Genomic DNA, 18999 nt, shown 5'->3' with positions numbered 1-18999 from the left:
ATAGATGCATTACTATATATCCATTTTTATAATGGATTTTTTATTTTTTTATTCAAGTGTCTTGAATAGAATGGTCTGGGGCTATAAAATGCTTCATGTTAGAAGTCACGAAAGCGCTTTTATATTGCTGTCAGATTGTTAGCGTTCCTGCTGATGGAAATGGCATGCATAACTATGCCCCACATGGTGAAAAAACCTCTGTAATATGAAGTATAGAGGGCTATCTGTGTCTTAGTGACTGTAAAGTGAAAGTATTGATTGGGTTTATTTCTTCCTGATAAAGCACCTGATTGTTATCCTTTTACCTTTTAACTAAGTCGCCAAAGCTCTACTTGGCTTTCATGCTAGTTGTGTTACGCTGCACTCTGCTACACAATGAGACACCTGAGAGGCTTTGCTTGGTCTTGATATTGATTGAGAATTATATTGATGGTTGGTTATTTTTACACTCCACAGATTGGAACATTGCAATGGAGAGATTCACATCATAAAAGCGAGATCACGGAGCGTACATAGATAGGTTCACAGTGCTTCAGACCCTGTAGTTGAATGCTTCCTGACAGCTGACCTATATTACACTGTTCCTCAACCTTTGCAATCTCTGCTCTTGTTCTGTAGAAATAAAATCTTACCTATACATCAAAAGGCATTATTGCTTTCTCTGGTGTTCAAAGACATCATTTTGACATAATTTTTTTTAAAATTTCCTTGTTCTAATGAAAATCTATGGCAATAAAATGACTAATTCTGTTTCATTAATTTTAGGAATTTACATTTTAAAGAGAACCTGTAAGGTGATTCATGCTCCAGCAACCATGGACAACATGAATCAGTGATACATTCCCGTAATATAGATATCTATGTTTTGCTCCTAAAAAAAAAAATCTCAGCATTTCAGAGAAAATGTAGTTTAAACATTGGCAAAGAACTTGGGAAACTTAGAAGGCTAGCGGGCAAGTCCTCATCGAACCCTTCTTCCCACCCGTCTTTGCTTTATCGTCAGGTCTCTCCATGACCCATGCCTGCCCATGGTTTAGGCAACTTGGTTTACTTGATATTTTCCCTTTATATTGTTGTCTCAATGCCTGAAATGGGTCGGAATGCAAAGTGGTTATAAAACAAGCAATTTCATTAATTATTGTCTCTAAAGTGTTGAGATTTTTATTTTTCACTGCCTAAGTTACCGGTTACCTCTGATTTCTATCCGTAGTGGTCGGTCTACTAGGCAAGCTCTTAGCTATTAAGATTGCTGGATCCAGCCAGCTTTAGTACCCTGGTGCTCCTCCAATGTTGCATACTCAAAGCTGCTTTTGCAAACTGCATCGGTGAGTGCACAGTTTGGATAAGTGGTGCAGCTATACCGGTGGTCAAAATTGTCAATCAAGAGGAGCTCATTGCCTTCTGACAATCTGGAAACCGGGAAACTAGAGAGAGGTCTTCTACTGAAGATGGGAAAAAAAGAATAATTTAAATATGTGCTATAGTAAAATGTTATGAGTGGAAAAAACAATACTATAGTCTGTATGTATGTCTTCAGTAACACTGCATTTTACGTCTGCGTCATACTTGGCATATCTATGCCATATGACAAGGGATGAACGTGCCACAGTTTTTGTATTCAATCAAATGCACAAGAGGGGACTTTATGGGTCTATAGCCGTTTAGTGATGCCATCTAATATTTACTTACCTTGTAATGTCTTCACATCCTGTTCCATTCAGATGTGTCCGGATCCCAAAAGTCCAAGAGGTGGAAGTTCACCGACCACCATATTGGGACACCCAAGTGATGGGTGACTCAATATCTCAATATAGAAACTGCTGGTGGTACCAGCCTCTTTCTGAGTACCACCAGTGGAACACCATTGCACCACACACACACATACACACACACACTGTATACACTGTATGCACCACACACACACACACACTGTATATGCCTTATGCACCACACACACACTGTACACGCCGTACACACCACACACACACACACACGATGTATATGCCGTATGCACCACACACACACGCACTATATACGCCGTACGCAGCCTCTTGCGCAGTACCACCAGCAGAACACCGTCGCAAACACGCCGCCGGGATCAGCAGAATGATTCATTGACCGCCGCCATCTTTGTACAGGAAGAGCGCATGCGCAGTTTTAATGTCACTGCTGCTATCTGCACAAAGTGAATCATTAGGCTGATCCTGGCAGCAGATGCACGACATGTCTACAGGCAGAGGAAGCCGGTCACATTAAAGGGGTTTTCCCATGAGCGAAAGTTCATTTTAAAAATTGTCTGGCCGTTTACGGAGCATACCACATTTCCTGGGCAGGGGAGGAAGCAAAAGAAAATACTGACATTACAGCAGGAGATTGCAGAGGATTCATTTTGTGAGGTAAAATATTTCACTGACTGTTTTTAAGCAATATTTTACCTCACTAAATGTATCCTCTGCGATCTCCTGCTGTAATGTCAGTATTGTCTTTTGCGTCCTCCCCTGCCCAGGAGCTATGGTATGTTCTGTACATGGTCAGACACAGAATACAGCACAGTGGTGGAGAGGGAGAGAGAGAGAGAGCAGGCAAGGGGGAGAGCACATGGGGTACACAGGTCAAAGAAAAGATGACATGAGAGGAGAAGACAGCATATGGGGTAGAGAGAAAGCGCACAGGGGTTAGAGAGACAGAGCACAGGGGGGAGACAGCACATGAGGGGAGAATACAGCACGGGAAGGAGAGAGATAGCAGACAAAGGGAGATAGCACATGGGGTAGACAGGTCAAAGAAGAGAGCACAGATGGGAGAAGTCAGCACATGGGGAAAGAGAGAGTGGATAGGTGGGTGAGCACATAGTGGGAGAGATTCTCAACGCTGCAAAGCCTGCCCCCATCGTGACATTACCACCCTCCCGATGCGATAGCATCGGGCCTCCATCTAGTATTTCATGTTGACTCCACACAAACCTGCAATATGGGAATGGCACAAGCCCTTCATGTGAATAAAAATTTGTAATTTTTTGTTATGTTGTGATTTTCTTTTAAATGGCAGCTTATTGTGGTTTTACTGTTTTTTCCCTAGTTGTGATCAATATTTCTCTTAGAAGTGTGTCTAGAAACATGTCTAACAACATGGCAGTCTGAGCTTTGCCTACAGCCATATCTACAGTACCTGCGTGAAGCTAGAATTGGGATTCTTGCAGCAAACCTATCAAACTGTCTTATTAAATTACTGTCAGATCTGACTCCCTACTATTGGTGCCTTTATCATGGGTAATCTAAATTTCATCTGTGAAAGGTATGATTGATTATGCCACTCAATCCACCTTATACACCAAATATAAGCAACCCATTTGTACTCAAGTTTTCACTTGATTCGGAGAGGTCTGGCGCCTGTGCACTGCAGTATTCTGCTCTGCCCTCAACAGGGCAGAGCAGTGAACCTGCATCAGAGCTACTACAGCAAGGGAAGAAGAGGACGGCATCGTATGAAGATGGGATGAGCCGGACCAGACCAGCCATCGGACCGAACCTGTGACGTCCGTTCGCGAATCTGGACTGCAATAGGGACAGCACCCCGAGAAACCCCGAGACCCTTTACCCCTGTACAGGGATCTGGAATTGTAGCAAGGCCCAGGGGGTGGCTGTCTAGAGGAGCAGTGGGCTAGAGCAGAACGGTCACCAAGGGAAAAAGGCAGGGAATCAAAAACGTAGACAGAAATCGGGAGAGCAGCAGAGGTACTGAATCGGCAGGCAATGGCAGCGTAAACAGTCCAGGCAAAGGTCACAAAAACGGGAGAGTGGCAATGGTACAAAAACGGCAGGCAGTAGCAGAGTCGAATATCCAGGCCAAGGTCACAGACCAGGAGAGTAGCAAAGGTACAAAAACGTCAGACAGTAGAGGGGTCAGATATCCAGGCTGAGGTCAGAGTCAAACAATAGCAAATCACACCGTAGCACACAGGGGAACCAAGAATATATCCGGCGGCTTGCAAGACCAGTCCCAAGGTATTTGAGGGATCAGGTCATCCCTCACAGGTTCCCGGACTGATGATGTCATCAGGACTGCCCCCAGGACCAGGCCAGATGGTGATGCACCAACCCCTTCATGACTGACAGAGGAGCGGAGCCTGCATCCACCAGATGCCTGCACAGGAGCCACTTCTCTGTCCCCGCCATCACTCGGGGGCGAACCACGGTGCCTCCCAGTGGCCGAGGTAGGAACAGCAGGCCCCGAGTCAGACGGCGACGTGACAGACTGGGGCCTCCTGGTGACCGAGGTCGGGACAGCAGGCCCCGAGTCTGACAGCGATGTGATGGTCCGGCGCCTCCTAGTGGCCGAGGCCGGGACAGCAGGCCCCAAGTGTGACGGCGATGTGACAGGACCGCCCCCTCCAGTGAGTATAATCTAACGTGTTTTTCTTCTCTTTCAGGTTACATCGGGAGCTTATGTAGATAAGCCCCTGATGTCAATGCCGGCAGATGATAGGGCAAAAAAAGGGTGACAGATTCCCTTTAATCACTTTCTACTTTTCTGTGAGATACTGCAGAGTAGAATGTCAGACAAGGAGCAGAGGGCGTGGTTACAGTACTCTCACTACATGGCGTCAGTAACTGGACGTGAGCGGCTGCAGGGAGAATAAAACTTCTTTGTTCCCTACACGTGCACTTTGTTAGACTGCTAACATGTTTAAAATGGCACTTACCTACAGATTACAAATACAGTTGCAGATAAATACCATACAGTGTGTGTGTGTGTGTGTATATATATATATATATATATATATATATATATATATATATATATATATATATATATATATATATATATATATTATATATATAATTTTATTTATTTTTTTTTTTTTTACTGACCGGCTCCCATCTGATGGATTGGAACCAGCCACAGTATTTTATTTCAATAAATTTTGATATAGGTGTCAATATAAAAGATGTACAACTCATACTATATGCGCACGTGGTCAAAATTGTTAGTACCCCTTGTTTAATGAAAGAAAAACCCACAATGGTGACAGAAATAACTTGAATCTGACAAAAGTAGTAGTAAATCAAAAATCTTTTTTTTTTTTAATTCTGTGGAAGCATGATTGAAAAGCAATGTCTGACTTTCATTTGTTCATTTTCACATATTTTTGATTTATTACTTTTGTCAGATTCAAATGATTTCTGTGACCATTGTGGGTTTTTCTGTCATTAAACGAGGGGTACCAACAATTTTGACCACTTGTGTATCAATGTGGGCAACAGGGACTTGTAGTGGTTTCCTCTGTAACGCACAGCCTTGCTGCCTGTAATATATGTGCAGTGAATTTCTCCCCTAGTACAATACATGGGTGGTGTGATAGAACATGCCATGTTTTTCCACCATATTTAAATGGAAATCATTAGCTACATTCTATTGGAAGGAAATGTTAACAATTCAACGTCTATGGAAAACCCATTTCATCATGATTTCTACAACTGGTAATTTTAGTGAGAGACACATCAGTTGTATTTCTCTTATTTATTTGTGTCATTGCTTTCCCTTGATAGGAATACTTTCCAACTTCCTCCTCTTCTCCTTTGCCGTGGAGGATCCGGTATTTTCAGGATCAGTATGTGATGCCACGGAACCTGTTTATACCACTCTCTATCAAGCCGCTTTGTTCTGAGTACTAAGATTATTCTTGGGGACTACTCTTTATCATTTTATTAACTCTAACCCCTTCAGCCTTCATTGATTCTTCAGTATAATCAAGATGACAGGTACTTCTAATAGGCTGTTAAGAAGACATAATAAACCTGGACCCACGCCAGAACAGAATGTACAGAGGAGGAAACTACAGTAAACAGCCATTTTCTAAACTAGGTGTCTAAGGAAAGAAAGAAGATATTTATATTGATTTTTCGTTTTCACAATCTTAAAATGCTTGTTCTTATTTAATGTTACATATTCCACTTGGTTAATTTTTATCAAACATTTTAACATTTTACGCTTGATGTAAATATTTTCTTATTTTTATGAGGAGAAAAAAAATACATGGCAATCTGGCACCAATAAGAATTAAAAAGGTATTATTTTATTTCCAGCTTCATACAAAGTGTGAATAAAAAAGTTTTAAGGATACATGTGACCGCCTTACTTGTTTAGAACTTGTAAGAGTTCTTAATTTGAAACGCATAAGGCTGTCATATGTATCTGTAGCTCTTTATATTCACAGAAGATAGAAATGAAATGATATCTTTTTAATGCTCACTTGGCTCAGTTAACCACGTTCTTTTTTTCTTTCTCCGATATTACTCAAGGAGACCTACCTGGAGTCCTCAAAGCATCAGGAAATATTAGTGATAGTATTTTTCTACATGGCGGTGAGCTGGTTTACCTTTGCATTTGTTCTATTTTATGCATTATATAATATAGCAAGGTAAACTTATACATATAATGTATAACAATTGATCAGTACACCTGATTTCTTTTCCTTGTTTTTTAAATTATTATCTATACTTGGCAGATTAATGCGATAACACTGTCACCATAAGTCTCCATTTAACTGTATTAATCTTAGATATGATATTTGAATATATGTCAAGGAAAAATTAATTTCCTCTGTTCAGGAGTGGTCACAAACAGAAGAGGCCCCTGTGCAAAAATAATATATATGGTTCTTTGCAGTCCAATAGTTCAACATAATTCTCAAGTCCTCCTACTTTGGAGGTGTATGTGGGCCCTTTTACCTGTTGGACCCCTGTGAGGCCTCACAAGTTGTGCCAAAGGCATTTCCGCCCCTGCCTATGTTGGATCCATTCTCCGTGCCCTGCGGATCCCCTTCTAATCATCAAGTCTGTAGAAAGTCTATGAGAGTTATGGAAATTGAGCTTCCAATAGGTGGAAGTCCCTTCGATGGACAGTAATGACGCATCGTATGAACACTGTGTCATCCTTCAAACTAAAGGCGGCAGCATTTTATGATAGTTGTAGCTTGTTGAACCTGTGCCATCTTATGCAGAGAACCTAAAGTAACTTGAATATAGTATCTACTTGCATTCATGTTATTGTATTTGTCAGATAATCATTTAGTAATATTGTTAACAATGAGAAATTATTAGATCATAACAATGTTCTACAACTAAACTTCCATAACTTGGATCCTGCTGAGCATAGCTGTACTCACCAGCAAGAAATCATTGGTTACTCTGTGTTTTGTAGCTTCCGTATTAGAAGTTACATATTTGCCTTGTAATTACTTGTCAGTGAGTGGGTTGAACATGTACAAATTAGATTAGTTCACATAGTAATTATGTGTCTAAATAATTTTCTTTGATATGGATAATGAGTCACGTAATGTCTGACTAAAGCTACATGTTAGACCTCAGAAGAACACATGTTCAGTCAAACTAATCTGTCATCAAAGCCGACCATTAGTGTTGTATTGAGCGTTGTTTAATGGAACGCTTTTATCTAATGGGCTAGTGATCATGAGCCATCACATCAAACTTTAAGTGACAAAATTCATCAGAGATCATTATTGTTGTACACAGGACTAATTTGATGAGTTTTTTTGAAGGGGGATTTAAACATGTTAATGCCTGGTGTATAAAGAAAAGCAGAAAATCGGATTTGGAATATGGCATTTATCAGATGCAATGTTGATTTTGGGGAAGACAAACACGACATGCAAGGTGTTGTCTTTAGTATCTTGTTGACCTACTGGTGTGAGAACAAATTGTCCAACTTTTCCCTGGCTGAAATAGACTTACGGTAAGCCATCAAAACTTTTGTCCACCAGGCTGCTGCAAAATTAGCACCAAACTGGTTTAAAGATTTGTCTATATTTCCAGATTTCAAAACATTTTTTATCTTTTTCTTTTAGAGAAAAACAACTTCATATAAATCCTTGTGTATTTTCCATGAATAGTAGATTTACCTATGGGGCAGTGGATGAGCCTCTAATTGTCCTGAACATAAATATACTAGTGCTCCGGGTTTGTTTCAATACTTTACTTCCTAACTTATGGAAGAATTACATTAATGCCTAATTTTGTAATATGATTATGTGTGAATTTTTTTTACTAATATAAGACCTAACATATATTACCCAGCATAATTGTGTTACATTTGCTGCTTATATTTGAAATAAAAACTCAGATTCTAGAGGGTGGAAAAATATAGGGTGGGCCGTGGAAAACCCGCGACCAGTACCATTGCCAAACTCCTTGGAGGGGCTGTAGCCCCTTGTTCTCTTTCTGGTGAAGTGATGGTGCCCCGTGTTCAGCATTCTGATTTTATTTTGCCTTCCTATTCAGTTCTTCTGTACACATTGTGTCAGAAAGATGGTGTTCTCCCTGGAACAGTGAATAGTGATGTGCGAACTGGATCTATTAAGGGGCCTTCACCAACAAGTGCCCAGGAACAAAACCTCCAGCTAAACATTATATTCAGTGTCTGGTTCAGAAATTGCATCAGACTGGCTCAGTCACAAGCTTAAGTAAACCAAGGCCTTCATCAGTCAGAACGGCCAAAGTTGTTAGTAAAATTCAGCAAGGAGCTCCGAACACTTGAAGGCTGTCTCAGCAAGTTGGTGTATCGCGAACAACGTGTCTGTGAGTGTTGAAATCTCAGAACATAAAACTCTACTGCATCATGTTTGCAGGAATTGAAAGAGCCCGGCAAAGCTAAACGTGTAAATTACAGTACATGGTTGCTGATGGACTTACTATCACCAGGCTACTTTTCCATGGGCCACCTTGTATATAGACTAGTGTCATACATTTTGACCCATTTGAATTTAACAACGTAAAGGAGATGTCCATTCAGGATACATTGATGAAATGCACAGATCCATTCAGTGTATAGTGGCCATTCAAATAATAGGTGTTCTGCAGTAAACGGCAGTGGCTGCTACCCATTGTAAGAGCTGCGCAGTGCCGCCACCAGAGCTGTGCAGCTCCATTCACTGCTTTTCCATCTGGCCGGCACTGTACCTTTTAACAGCTGATTGATGGGGGTGCTGGGTGTCAGACCCTCAATGATCTGATACTGTTGACTTATCCTAAATCTAGGTCATCAATATATTCTTATTAGACAACCCCCTTCTTCCAAAAGATGTAACTTTTTTATTTTTCCTTCAACACAGGCAAATAAAGGATTTTTTTTAACAGAATGAATTGTGCATCGTTCAGAACGACACCATTCATTTTCCAATATAATGTACAGAAAAACAGGAAGAAATTTTTAATTTGGGCAGAAATGAAAAAAACAAAACATCTATTTCGTCTTTATTTTTCAGAGTTTATTTTTACGACATTTACTTTTCAGTCAAAATTGCCCATTTACTTTGTTGTATGAGACACTATGGTAATGGTGATACCAAATTTTATACATAATTTTTGTTTTGTTTTACTCTGACAGTTACGCATGTGGTGATACCATTTTGTGTTTTTTTTTTTTTTTTTTGCTATATGCATTATGGGAACAGTGGAGTGATTTTAAACTTTGTTTTTAACCCCCTTTTCTCAAAGGCAGAGTACGGTCTGGAGTCTTAAGCTTTCTAACTCGTAATATAGGTGACATTCCCGACTGTTCCGGACCCTTCACAGAGGAGACATACCTAGTTGGGTCCTTTCCCTTACACTGTCATGATACAATGTGCATAGAAATCTGCTAATCAATGTTGTGATTCATTCATAACTGCTGCACCCAGTAAACTGATACGTCACTGGAATCATGGTCACTGTCACTACACCATGCTGCTGTTAAATTACATAGCAAAAACTTGCTGACAGATTCCCTTTAAGTCTATGCATTACAAGAAAGCCAGAAATTAAAAACGTATTCCATTTGCATGAAGACCTTGGCCCTTGTGCCTTCTTGAAGTGGAAACAAGTGCTATGCACTTCTTTCCACTTCAAGAAGGCAAATGAAATGTGTAGGTAGTAGCGGTCCTACAGAACATTCCTAGTATTTACCCGGGAGACTGAGAACTGTTTGTGATTAAGTTCTGGACTCTCATTTATTATGTAGTATTGAATGGAAAATCCCTCATTCACCTTAAATAATGTGCTCTTGAGGATTTACCATTATAAAATCAATTGCATGTTGAGAAGGAGCTATGAGAGTGTCAGTTCTGCTTTATAAATACCGAGCTGGGATTCAGTGAGCCACCTACCATTTATCTCCTAGAGAGAAGAAGGGCTCAATAATAGAGTAACTATCTTTTATGAAGGGCTGTATTCCCATCTTGGCTTTTGCTGATGGGTATTGGGCCACAGCGTAACACGCTATTCTACTTCGGCCTTGCTTTGACCTGTAAGTTTTTACTTTTTTTTAACCAGCCATGTGATTATCTGCCTAAGCCTTTGTATGGCCTGCCAAGACACACACCCATGTGCACCACTACCTGCCCCTGCTTCTAATGCTAGCTCTATGCCTGCTTTCCCGTGTCCTGTTTGCCTGTGGCCTACAGTGCATCAAATCCTTGCTCCAATACCTGCGTTCCTGTGTCCTGTCTGCCTGCGACCTCCAGTGCTTCAAGGTTTCGCTTCATACGTGCCTTTCTGTTGCTGCATCAATGCCTGAGATCTCTGTGCCCACTTGGATCTGGGCTTAGAGGATCCACCTCACAAGATGAGTCCTATAACAACTATAGACCATGGGTGCAGAACCTGTGGGTTGAGAGTGCTGTTCTGTGCAGCTCAATGACGTCCTTTCCTGTCTGGCTGCCCACATGTATTTTTCATATAAGAGAGAGGAGTGGCATATCATATAGCTAAGAAGTACTAGTAGTACATCTTTGGGAAATCCATTCATTAATGACTCCTCTGTTGCACTCCAGAAAGGAGACCATAAGTTGAAAAGGTGGCAAATGCTGACTTCAGAAAAAAAGGAAGCCTCATTAAAAAAATGGCATATTGTTTAACCACTTTCTGACATTTATAGTAATACATCCCTGTGCTCTGGGCTTATCTGACCAGGGGCGTATTATTACTGCATGGCGATTGCCCTTGCACATGGGCTGTGCGCAGGTGATCGCCGCCGGGTGTCAGCTGATTCTGACATCTGAAACCGGGCACTAAGTGCCTGAAGCGGTCACACACCGCTCCTGGCACTTTAACACTGAAGTGATCGCAGCATTCCGGGAGCCGGCAGAGGGCTGACAGCCCCCTCTGTCTTTGGATCGGAGACACGTTGTCTCGATCGTTGCAATGATGGCCCGATATCAGAGAAACTTTCCCTGTCAGTGTAGAGCTGACAGTTTACATAGTATGGAGAGGATGCTGCATCCCCAGCCTGCAAAAAATAATAATCCCATATTGGGACTAAGTAAAAAACTAAAAAAAAAGTGAAAAAATGTTTTTAAATAATTGTAACAATATTTAGAAAAAAATAAAACTTAATACAAAATCAAGATATTGTATCTACTGTATAAATATTTTTGAAAAAATAAACAATAAAACTACACTTTTGTCCGCAGCAACCCAACCTATAAAACTTTCCCACTAGTTAACCCGTTTAGTGAACATCATAAAAGAATAAATAAAAAACAAGGCAAAAAACAATGCTTTAGCATACCACCGAACAAAAAATGGCATAAAATGTGACCAAAAAGATGGACATAAACATGGTACCACTAAAAACGTCATCTGGTCCCAAAAAATAAGCTGCCATCAGCGGAAAAATATAAAAAAGTTATAGCTCTCAGAATAAAGGGATGCAAAAATAATTATTTTTTAATAAAAATGTTTTTTATTGTATAAAAGTGATAAAACATAAAAAAACTATATAAATGAGGTATCCCTGTAATCCTACTGACACGAAGAATAAAACTACCTTATCAATTTTACCACACACAGAACAGCAAACCCCCTCAAAAAAGAAATTCCTGAATTGCTGTTTTTTTATTCATTCTGCCTCCCAAAAAGCAATAGAAAGCAATAAAAAAAATGTGCCCGAAAATGATACCAATAAAAATGTCAACTTGACCAGCAAAAAACATGCCCTCACATGACTCTGTGGGCCAAAATATGAAAAAATTATAGCTCTCACAATGTGGTGTTGCAAAAACTATTTTTTGCAATAAAAAGAGTCTTAGTGTGTGACAGCAGCCAAATACAAAAACCCGACATAAATCTGGTTTCGCTGTAATCGCACAGACTCGAAGAATAAAGTCGCCTAATCGCTTATACCGCACAAGGAACATTGTAACAAATAAAAACAAATTCTTCACCTGCTGTTGCTTTTTTCATTCTGTCTCCCAGAGATTACAGTAAGGCTCGGCCCACATTTATCCTGCGCTCTGCACTCAGCACTTGTATTCAGGTTTCCGTGCAAATTTCTGAAATACGTGATTCAGTCAGAACCTCTGACAGAAAATTCCCTATAATGAGGCAGGTGGAGACACTGTGGAAGCTTTGTGACCTGTGATCCGGAGGTGTCCGTCTTTTTATGATTGTATAAAAGTGCCGTCGGCCACAGTATTGTGCACTTCTGAAAAGAAGAACACTGCTGAACAGAGGCCAGATGGAGTCCAGAGTAACTCTGCTGCCTCACTGTAGTGAATCGATCCCTCGGGGGGGTTTCATCTGAATCGCGTCACTCAGAGATTTAGATGGTCTAAGGGGTAAGGTTTCTCCTTGTGGAAAGTGACATACCAGCTCTGGCTTTTCAAGGTAAGGAGGCTTATTAGCCGTGCAATGCTTCTCTGGGAAATTTAATATGCAAATTGCCTCTTCAGAGAGAGAGAGAGAGATTTAGATGGAAACTCCAAAGTAATGCTCAGCGTAGAGCGCCGGATAAATGTGAACCCAAACGATATGTAAAATGTTCCCAATAAAAGTTTGAACTCAATCCAAAAAAAAGCAAATCCCCACTCAGGTCTGTCACCTGTTAAAGAAAATATAGGGGGCTTCCATGTTACTGGTAGCACAAAGGCTCTGGAAATGCAAAATTGCTCTTTACCTGCCAAAAGAAATGCAGCAAATTCTCTGCTCTCAAATCCAATTGCCCCACTCCCTTCTGAGCCCCACAGTGTGCCTAAACTACATGTCTGGCATTTCTGAAGCAAAGAGAACCTTCCTAACTTACGGGTGCATGCCCTCAGAAGCACGGACTGGACTTAACGAACTGGCGACTACAGAATACTGGTCACTACAGCGTATTAGTCACTACAATGTACTGGTCACTACAGTGTACTGGTCACTATAGGATACTGGTCACTACAATGGCAGTTTTCAATTTTTACTTGGCAACATTCATTGCTGCTTCTTTCTGAAAAATACCCATGGGGTCAAAATCGTCACTACACCTGTAGATAAAGCCCCAAGGGGCTCTGTCTATGTAGTCCGCAAACTGTTCTAGGAACATCTGCACTCAAGGAGGCAAATAGTGCTCCGTTCCTCATGTAGTGACCAGAAAAACCATTACTAATATGATTGCATTTGTGTCAAAGGTTTTCTGATTTGCCTTGGGAGGAGGTAAATTACTTATTATGCTGCCCTCTCCTACCTTGTTTTGGTATTACAACTTGCAGTACTATGCTGCCCTCTCCTGCCTTAGTTTGGCATTACAAATTGTTTTTCTGATTGGAAAATAAGTAGCAGTTGGAGGTGGTGTGAGAGACTGAGAAAATGTGTTGCTACGTGCGGTCTTGATGCTGAGAGGAGGTAGGAAATTGAGGCTCCTCGTCTAGGACAAGTAGGTAATATAAAGCACCTTTTTTGAGTGCCCCGCGTTTACAGCAACAAAGTGCTGAGACAAGCGAAGGAGCTGCAGAGCAGCAGATTATCCGGATACTCCGATCCAATTAAGGTCAGCTAATCCTCCCCTTGACGCAGCACAGTGAGTTATATGAAAAGTACTGCCATCCTCCCAAGGGCAGGACCGAGAAAATGCTTTGACTAACACAATTTTCCTTAAGGAAAATTGTATCTGTCATCCATGACTGTTTTATGGAAAAACATACGAATTGTTTCAAGCATTCAGTAAAATTCATCTTTCAAGTTTGCATGGGACCCCCGGTGTATGCTTCTTTCCTCCGCGGCGTCATACCTTGCAGGCATCAACATAACCTTCAGTCTCATAAAACCGTAAACTCCCCCTTTTATAATTGCCACCTAACCTATGGATTGTTAGAGCCAACAGAGTCACCGTGACTGAACCACCCTCCGAGATACTAGGCCTGCATCCCACAAGGTGGTGCGACACTCATATGGGGTATTGCCACGTTCAGTTGAAATTGTGGGACAAATTTTGGTGCCATTTTTACCCACTTTGTGTGAAAATGTAAAAACTTGGCGAAAGCAAAACTTTGTTGGTAAAAATGTAGTTTTTATTTAATCACTGCCCAATGGTATAAAATTCTGTGACACACCCATATTGTCAATATGATCACTGCACCCCTAGAAGAATTCATTGAGAGGTGTAGTTTGTAAAATGGGGTCACTTATGGGGGTTCTGCTGTTCTGGCACCTCTTGGGCTCTCCCAGTGGGTCAAGGCACCTGCAAACCATAGCAGCAAAATCTGGCACTCCTTGCTTTCTGCGCTTTGCACTGTGCCTGAAAAATATTTCCCAATTACATGTAGACTATTGGCAAAGTCAGGGAAAAAATGGACCTCAGTTTGTTGTAAAAAAAAAAATCATAAATACCCCTTAGAAAATAAAAAACTTGGGGCTATAACAACATTTTAGTGGTAAAAAATGTACTTTAATCTTTCTTCATCGCTCAGTGGTATAAAATTCTGTGAGGCACATATGTCAATATGATCACTGCACCACTAAATGAATTCAGTGGGGAGTGTAGTTTGTAAAATGAGTTCACATATGGGGGGTTTCTGTTGTTCTGGCACCTCAGGGGCTCTGCCAATGTGACATTGCACCCTCAAACCATTCCAGCAAAATCTGAACTCGAATATGGTGCCTCTTCCCTTCTGAGCTTTGCACTGTGCCTCAAAAGTAGTAATCCTTGACACATTGGGTATCTGTGTGCTCAGGAGAAATTGCTCAACAAATTGTATGGTGCAATTTTTTTTTATTTTTAGCAATGTATTTTTTTGGCATACCACAATTTTTATTAAAAAAATCTTGCAAATTTCACACTGGCTACTGGGGCTCTTTAGACTCCTTTTTGCTTTAGTTTCACCGAATAACACATTTACTTGGCCACAATGGTCAGACCCCAACACTTTCTTTTCTATTGATGAGCGTAATGAACCTGTGGAAAGTTCATTGAGAAGGGAGGCAGGGTCAGGTGTGATATCACATATTGTCACATATCAACTATGTATAGTGGAGTTACATCGCATATTGTCACATATCAACTATGTATAGTGGCGTTACAGGTCATTGTAATCCTGCGCCTGATAGGGAAACTCCTGTGAGCAGTTACAGGCGCAGCCTCAGCCACTGGCTTCCAGCAACTGTAAATGAAAAAAAAACCTTCTACTTGTCTTCCCTGTGTGCCCTCGCAGCATCCTGTTTTGGCTTCCAGCAGCTCCTGTGGTTAAGTTACCACGTGTCCACGGTGAGTGGAAAGAGTTGAATATTCATGACCTTAATGAGAAGGGACAGGAGCTGCTGGAAGCCAGAACAAGATGCTGCGAGGGCACGCAGGGAAGGTAAGTAGGAAGTTATTTTTTTGTTTGTTTTATGCTTTTCTCTTGAGGGGCTATGCATTCAAGGATAGGGATGAGGAGCCATGTATACCAGTGTTACAAGGTGGCATAGGGTGGTAGTCACAGGCGAGTCTACTAAAGCAGAGTCAGTCCACACCACGGCACATTGCACATAAAATAACAGCTCTAATCCCAGCCCCAGGTCACAGTGGGTTACCTCAGTCCTGTGGCTGTTCTCCATGATGGGACAGCGTCCTCCGGTGAACCACACTTCACACTGTATAGGGCCCAACAGTGGCAACTTGTATTTTAATAATGAGGAAGTAGAAATAAACAAAAGACGTATAATTCCTGTTCTGTCCCTAGTCACAGCAACAGCTGCAGCAGTAGAGTCCAAAACTCCCAGTAAGCTCTCTGGAGCTAAAAGTCTCTGGTGGAGCACACATTCAGTCCTGGTGCCCGACAGGCCTGGCAGCCAATATTCTCCCCAGTCGGTGGTTGGTTCCGTCCCTGACAGGGGCATGTACATTCCTCAGATGGGGGTCCGTTCTGTCCCAGAGGGGACACACGTCCTGCCTCAGGTAGTCATGTCTGGGCTCTGACCAGGAAGCCTCAGCTTCCTCTTCTCTAGAGGCTGTTGGCTCAGTCCCCTAAATTAACCCCTTCTGTCTCTGCCTCTAGCATGTGCATAACAAACACAGCACAACAATCATACATGGCAGACACAGCACATTTAACAGTGTCAAACACAAGAGGATAACATTAAGGCATAAGTGGTACATAGCATTACACATTACTGAACAACAGCAAAACATTAATATGTTAACATCCAGGTACACTATTAGGGTACCGCATAAAGTTCACGGGACCAGCTCATAGGAGAGAGAAAGCAATGAGGTTCTCCACTACCTCCTTAGGCTGGTTTCAGACTAGCGCATTTTACATGCAGCGCACGGTGCTGCTATGCCCCGCCCCCTGCCCGCCCCCTCCGGTCATTTCCTCCTACTATCACACACAGCTGCATGCGATCTGCGCACCCTATCTTTAGCATAGTGTGCGCTGACCGTGCGCTAGTAGGATTTTTGCGTGCGCTGTGCACTTTTGAAGGTGCGCCGGTGTGCGCCAAACGCACCATGTTGCATTTTAGTGTGCAGCGCACGCAAAAATCCTACTAGCGCACGGCCAGCGCATGGTCTGCCACCCTATGCTAAAGATAGGGTGCGCAGATCGCATGCAGCCGTGTGCGATAGTAGGAGGAAATGACCGGACGGGGCAGGCAGGGGGCGGGGCTTAGCGGCGCCGTGCGCTGCATGTAAAATGCGCTAGTCTGAAACCAGCCTTACACCAGGACAGGGATAAGGAGCCATGCATACCAAGACAGGAGCCATGCATACAAGGATAGGGATGAGGTGGCAATGCATACCCAGCTTATACTTGAGTCAATACATTTTCCCAGTTTTTTATGGCCAAATTAGGTACCTCGGCTTATACTCCGGTCAGCTTATACTTGAGTATATACGGCAATTAAAGATCGGTTAATTAAAAAAAGAATCCGAGCATTTTTTGAAAAATGCGTATAATACGAAAACCTGATTTACACAATAGAACAAAATAGTTCATTTCCTTTAATCCGATTTACTGTCATAAACTACCATCAAGTGGAGAGAGCTATATGTATTCATAGTGTCGGTGCAAATGCAAGAGAACCCACACTGTCTGGATAATTGGTGGACACGGCCAGTAAATGACTACTATGTGAATAACCCTTTTAAGTTTTATTGCCACCAGTGGAATTGATCATGTGTTTGACCTCAAAAGGTCCTCATCTCTGCTATAGACCATTTCACTTGCCATTGTATTTTTTTTTTTAAAATTTGAAACTGAAATATTTGTTACTATTAATATAAAAACAAAAAACACTAATAGTAAATTTTGAGACACACAAGTTGCTGGAATATATTCACTCCATCCATGGAATCTTTACCAGGACAACAGTTTGTTGAATTGTAAAGAGCCATCAAAAGTGCAAATGAGCGGATCAAACTGCCGAGGATGAGGATGAGTTTGAGTCTAATTTCCTGAAATTTGTACTGGAAATGTGTTACCATCTTTTCAGTTAGCCATTAAAAGCTACCAACCACTGAGGACTCTCAATTCTGAATATTTTTCTGAAATTTGTAGTTTCACATAAATTAAAACACTGAGATTCAATTTGCCGAAAGAAAGACAAAATGGATTTTCACAATTTCCCACAACAATGAAGCATTAGAGAGCGGGTTACTGTCATTTTGCATTGCGGCATCCATAATTCCATGGAGCTATGATATCTTACACATTATTATACCTTGTACAGTGGTGATCCGTAGAGGGGCCATCACTGATCACTAGTTCCCAGTGGAACACAGTTTATACAGCAGAGTCATTTTCCATCTTCATAGTCACTGGGTAAGTTTCTCTTTCCTGTAGTGTATAAGCTCTTATGGTCAGTAGGGTCCTCTCTTATTTTCTCCTCTCCACCACTCTCTCCTCAATCCAGCATTGAGAGTTGAACAAATGTATTGGCCACAAAACAAATATTCTTGGAAAATTCAGCAAATCTTGTTTGAATTTCAAATATTTGCTCATCTCTTCATTAAAAGGTTAAAAAAAAAAAAAAAAAAAAATACATACACACCTTACTATTCACGTCTACGGCACCTTCGCGCCTCACTGTCACTTGTCCAGTTCCTGGCACATCATCTTATCGCTGCCACCAGCCCTGAATTCCTGGACTTCTTCACGCAGTAATGGTTCGATGCCCATGACAGTTCTGCTAATGCTCGCACAAGGTCAGTGCGCATGTCGCGATGTGATGACATTCTGGTCTTCCTCATGGTTGCACAGAACCATTCCGGGCCTCATCAGAGCCAGAAGTCCTGACTAGTGTTGAGCATTCCGATACTTGCGGTATCGGGTATCGGCCGATACTTGCTGTATAGGAATTCCGATACTGACTTCCGATATTTTTTCAATATCGGAAGTCAGCATCGGAATCGGAAGTTCAAAGTTGATTGACAGCCTGACGTCATCATGATGCGCGGTGTGTGCGCATCATGATGCGCCGTCATTTCGGGCCTTCCGGGGGTCTCTGCCGGCCTGCCGGGGGGCTGTGTGGACTGCCGGGGGTCTGTACCGGCCTGCCGGGGGGCTGTGCCGGCCTGCCGGGGGGCTGTGTGGACTGCCCGGGGTCTGTACCGGCCAGCCGGGGGGCTGTGCCGGCCTGCCGGTGGTCTGTGCACCCTGTGGGGGTCTGTACCGGCCTGCCGGTGGTCTGTGCACCCTGTGGGGGTCTGTACCGGCCTGCCGGGGGGCTGTGCCGGCCTGCCGGGGGGCTGTGCTGATGTCCGGGGGTCTGT

At 42.1% G+C, this 18999-nt stretch overlaps 1 protein-coding gene across 3 annotated transcripts in view; it reads left to right on the top strand.

The window, feature by feature from the left end:
• The window catches only part of IL1RAPL2 (interleukin 1 receptor accessory protein like 2), a 1414847-nt gene that overhangs the window by 121036 nt on the left and 1274812 nt on the right, over positions 1-18999 (top strand). The gene's annotated exons all lie outside the window — the stretch shown is intronic.

This window comes from Dendrobates tinctorius, unplaced genomic scaffold, assembly GCF_039654945.1.
Source record: "Dendrobates tinctorius isolate UK_male_01 unplaced genomic scaffold, ASM3965494v1 ptg000133l, whole genome shotgun sequence".
Lineage (NCBI taxonomy): Eukaryota > Metazoa > Chordata > Amphibia > Anura > Dendrobatidae > Dendrobates > Dendrobates tinctorius.
This window is presented reverse-complemented; position numbering and strand designations above follow the sequence as displayed.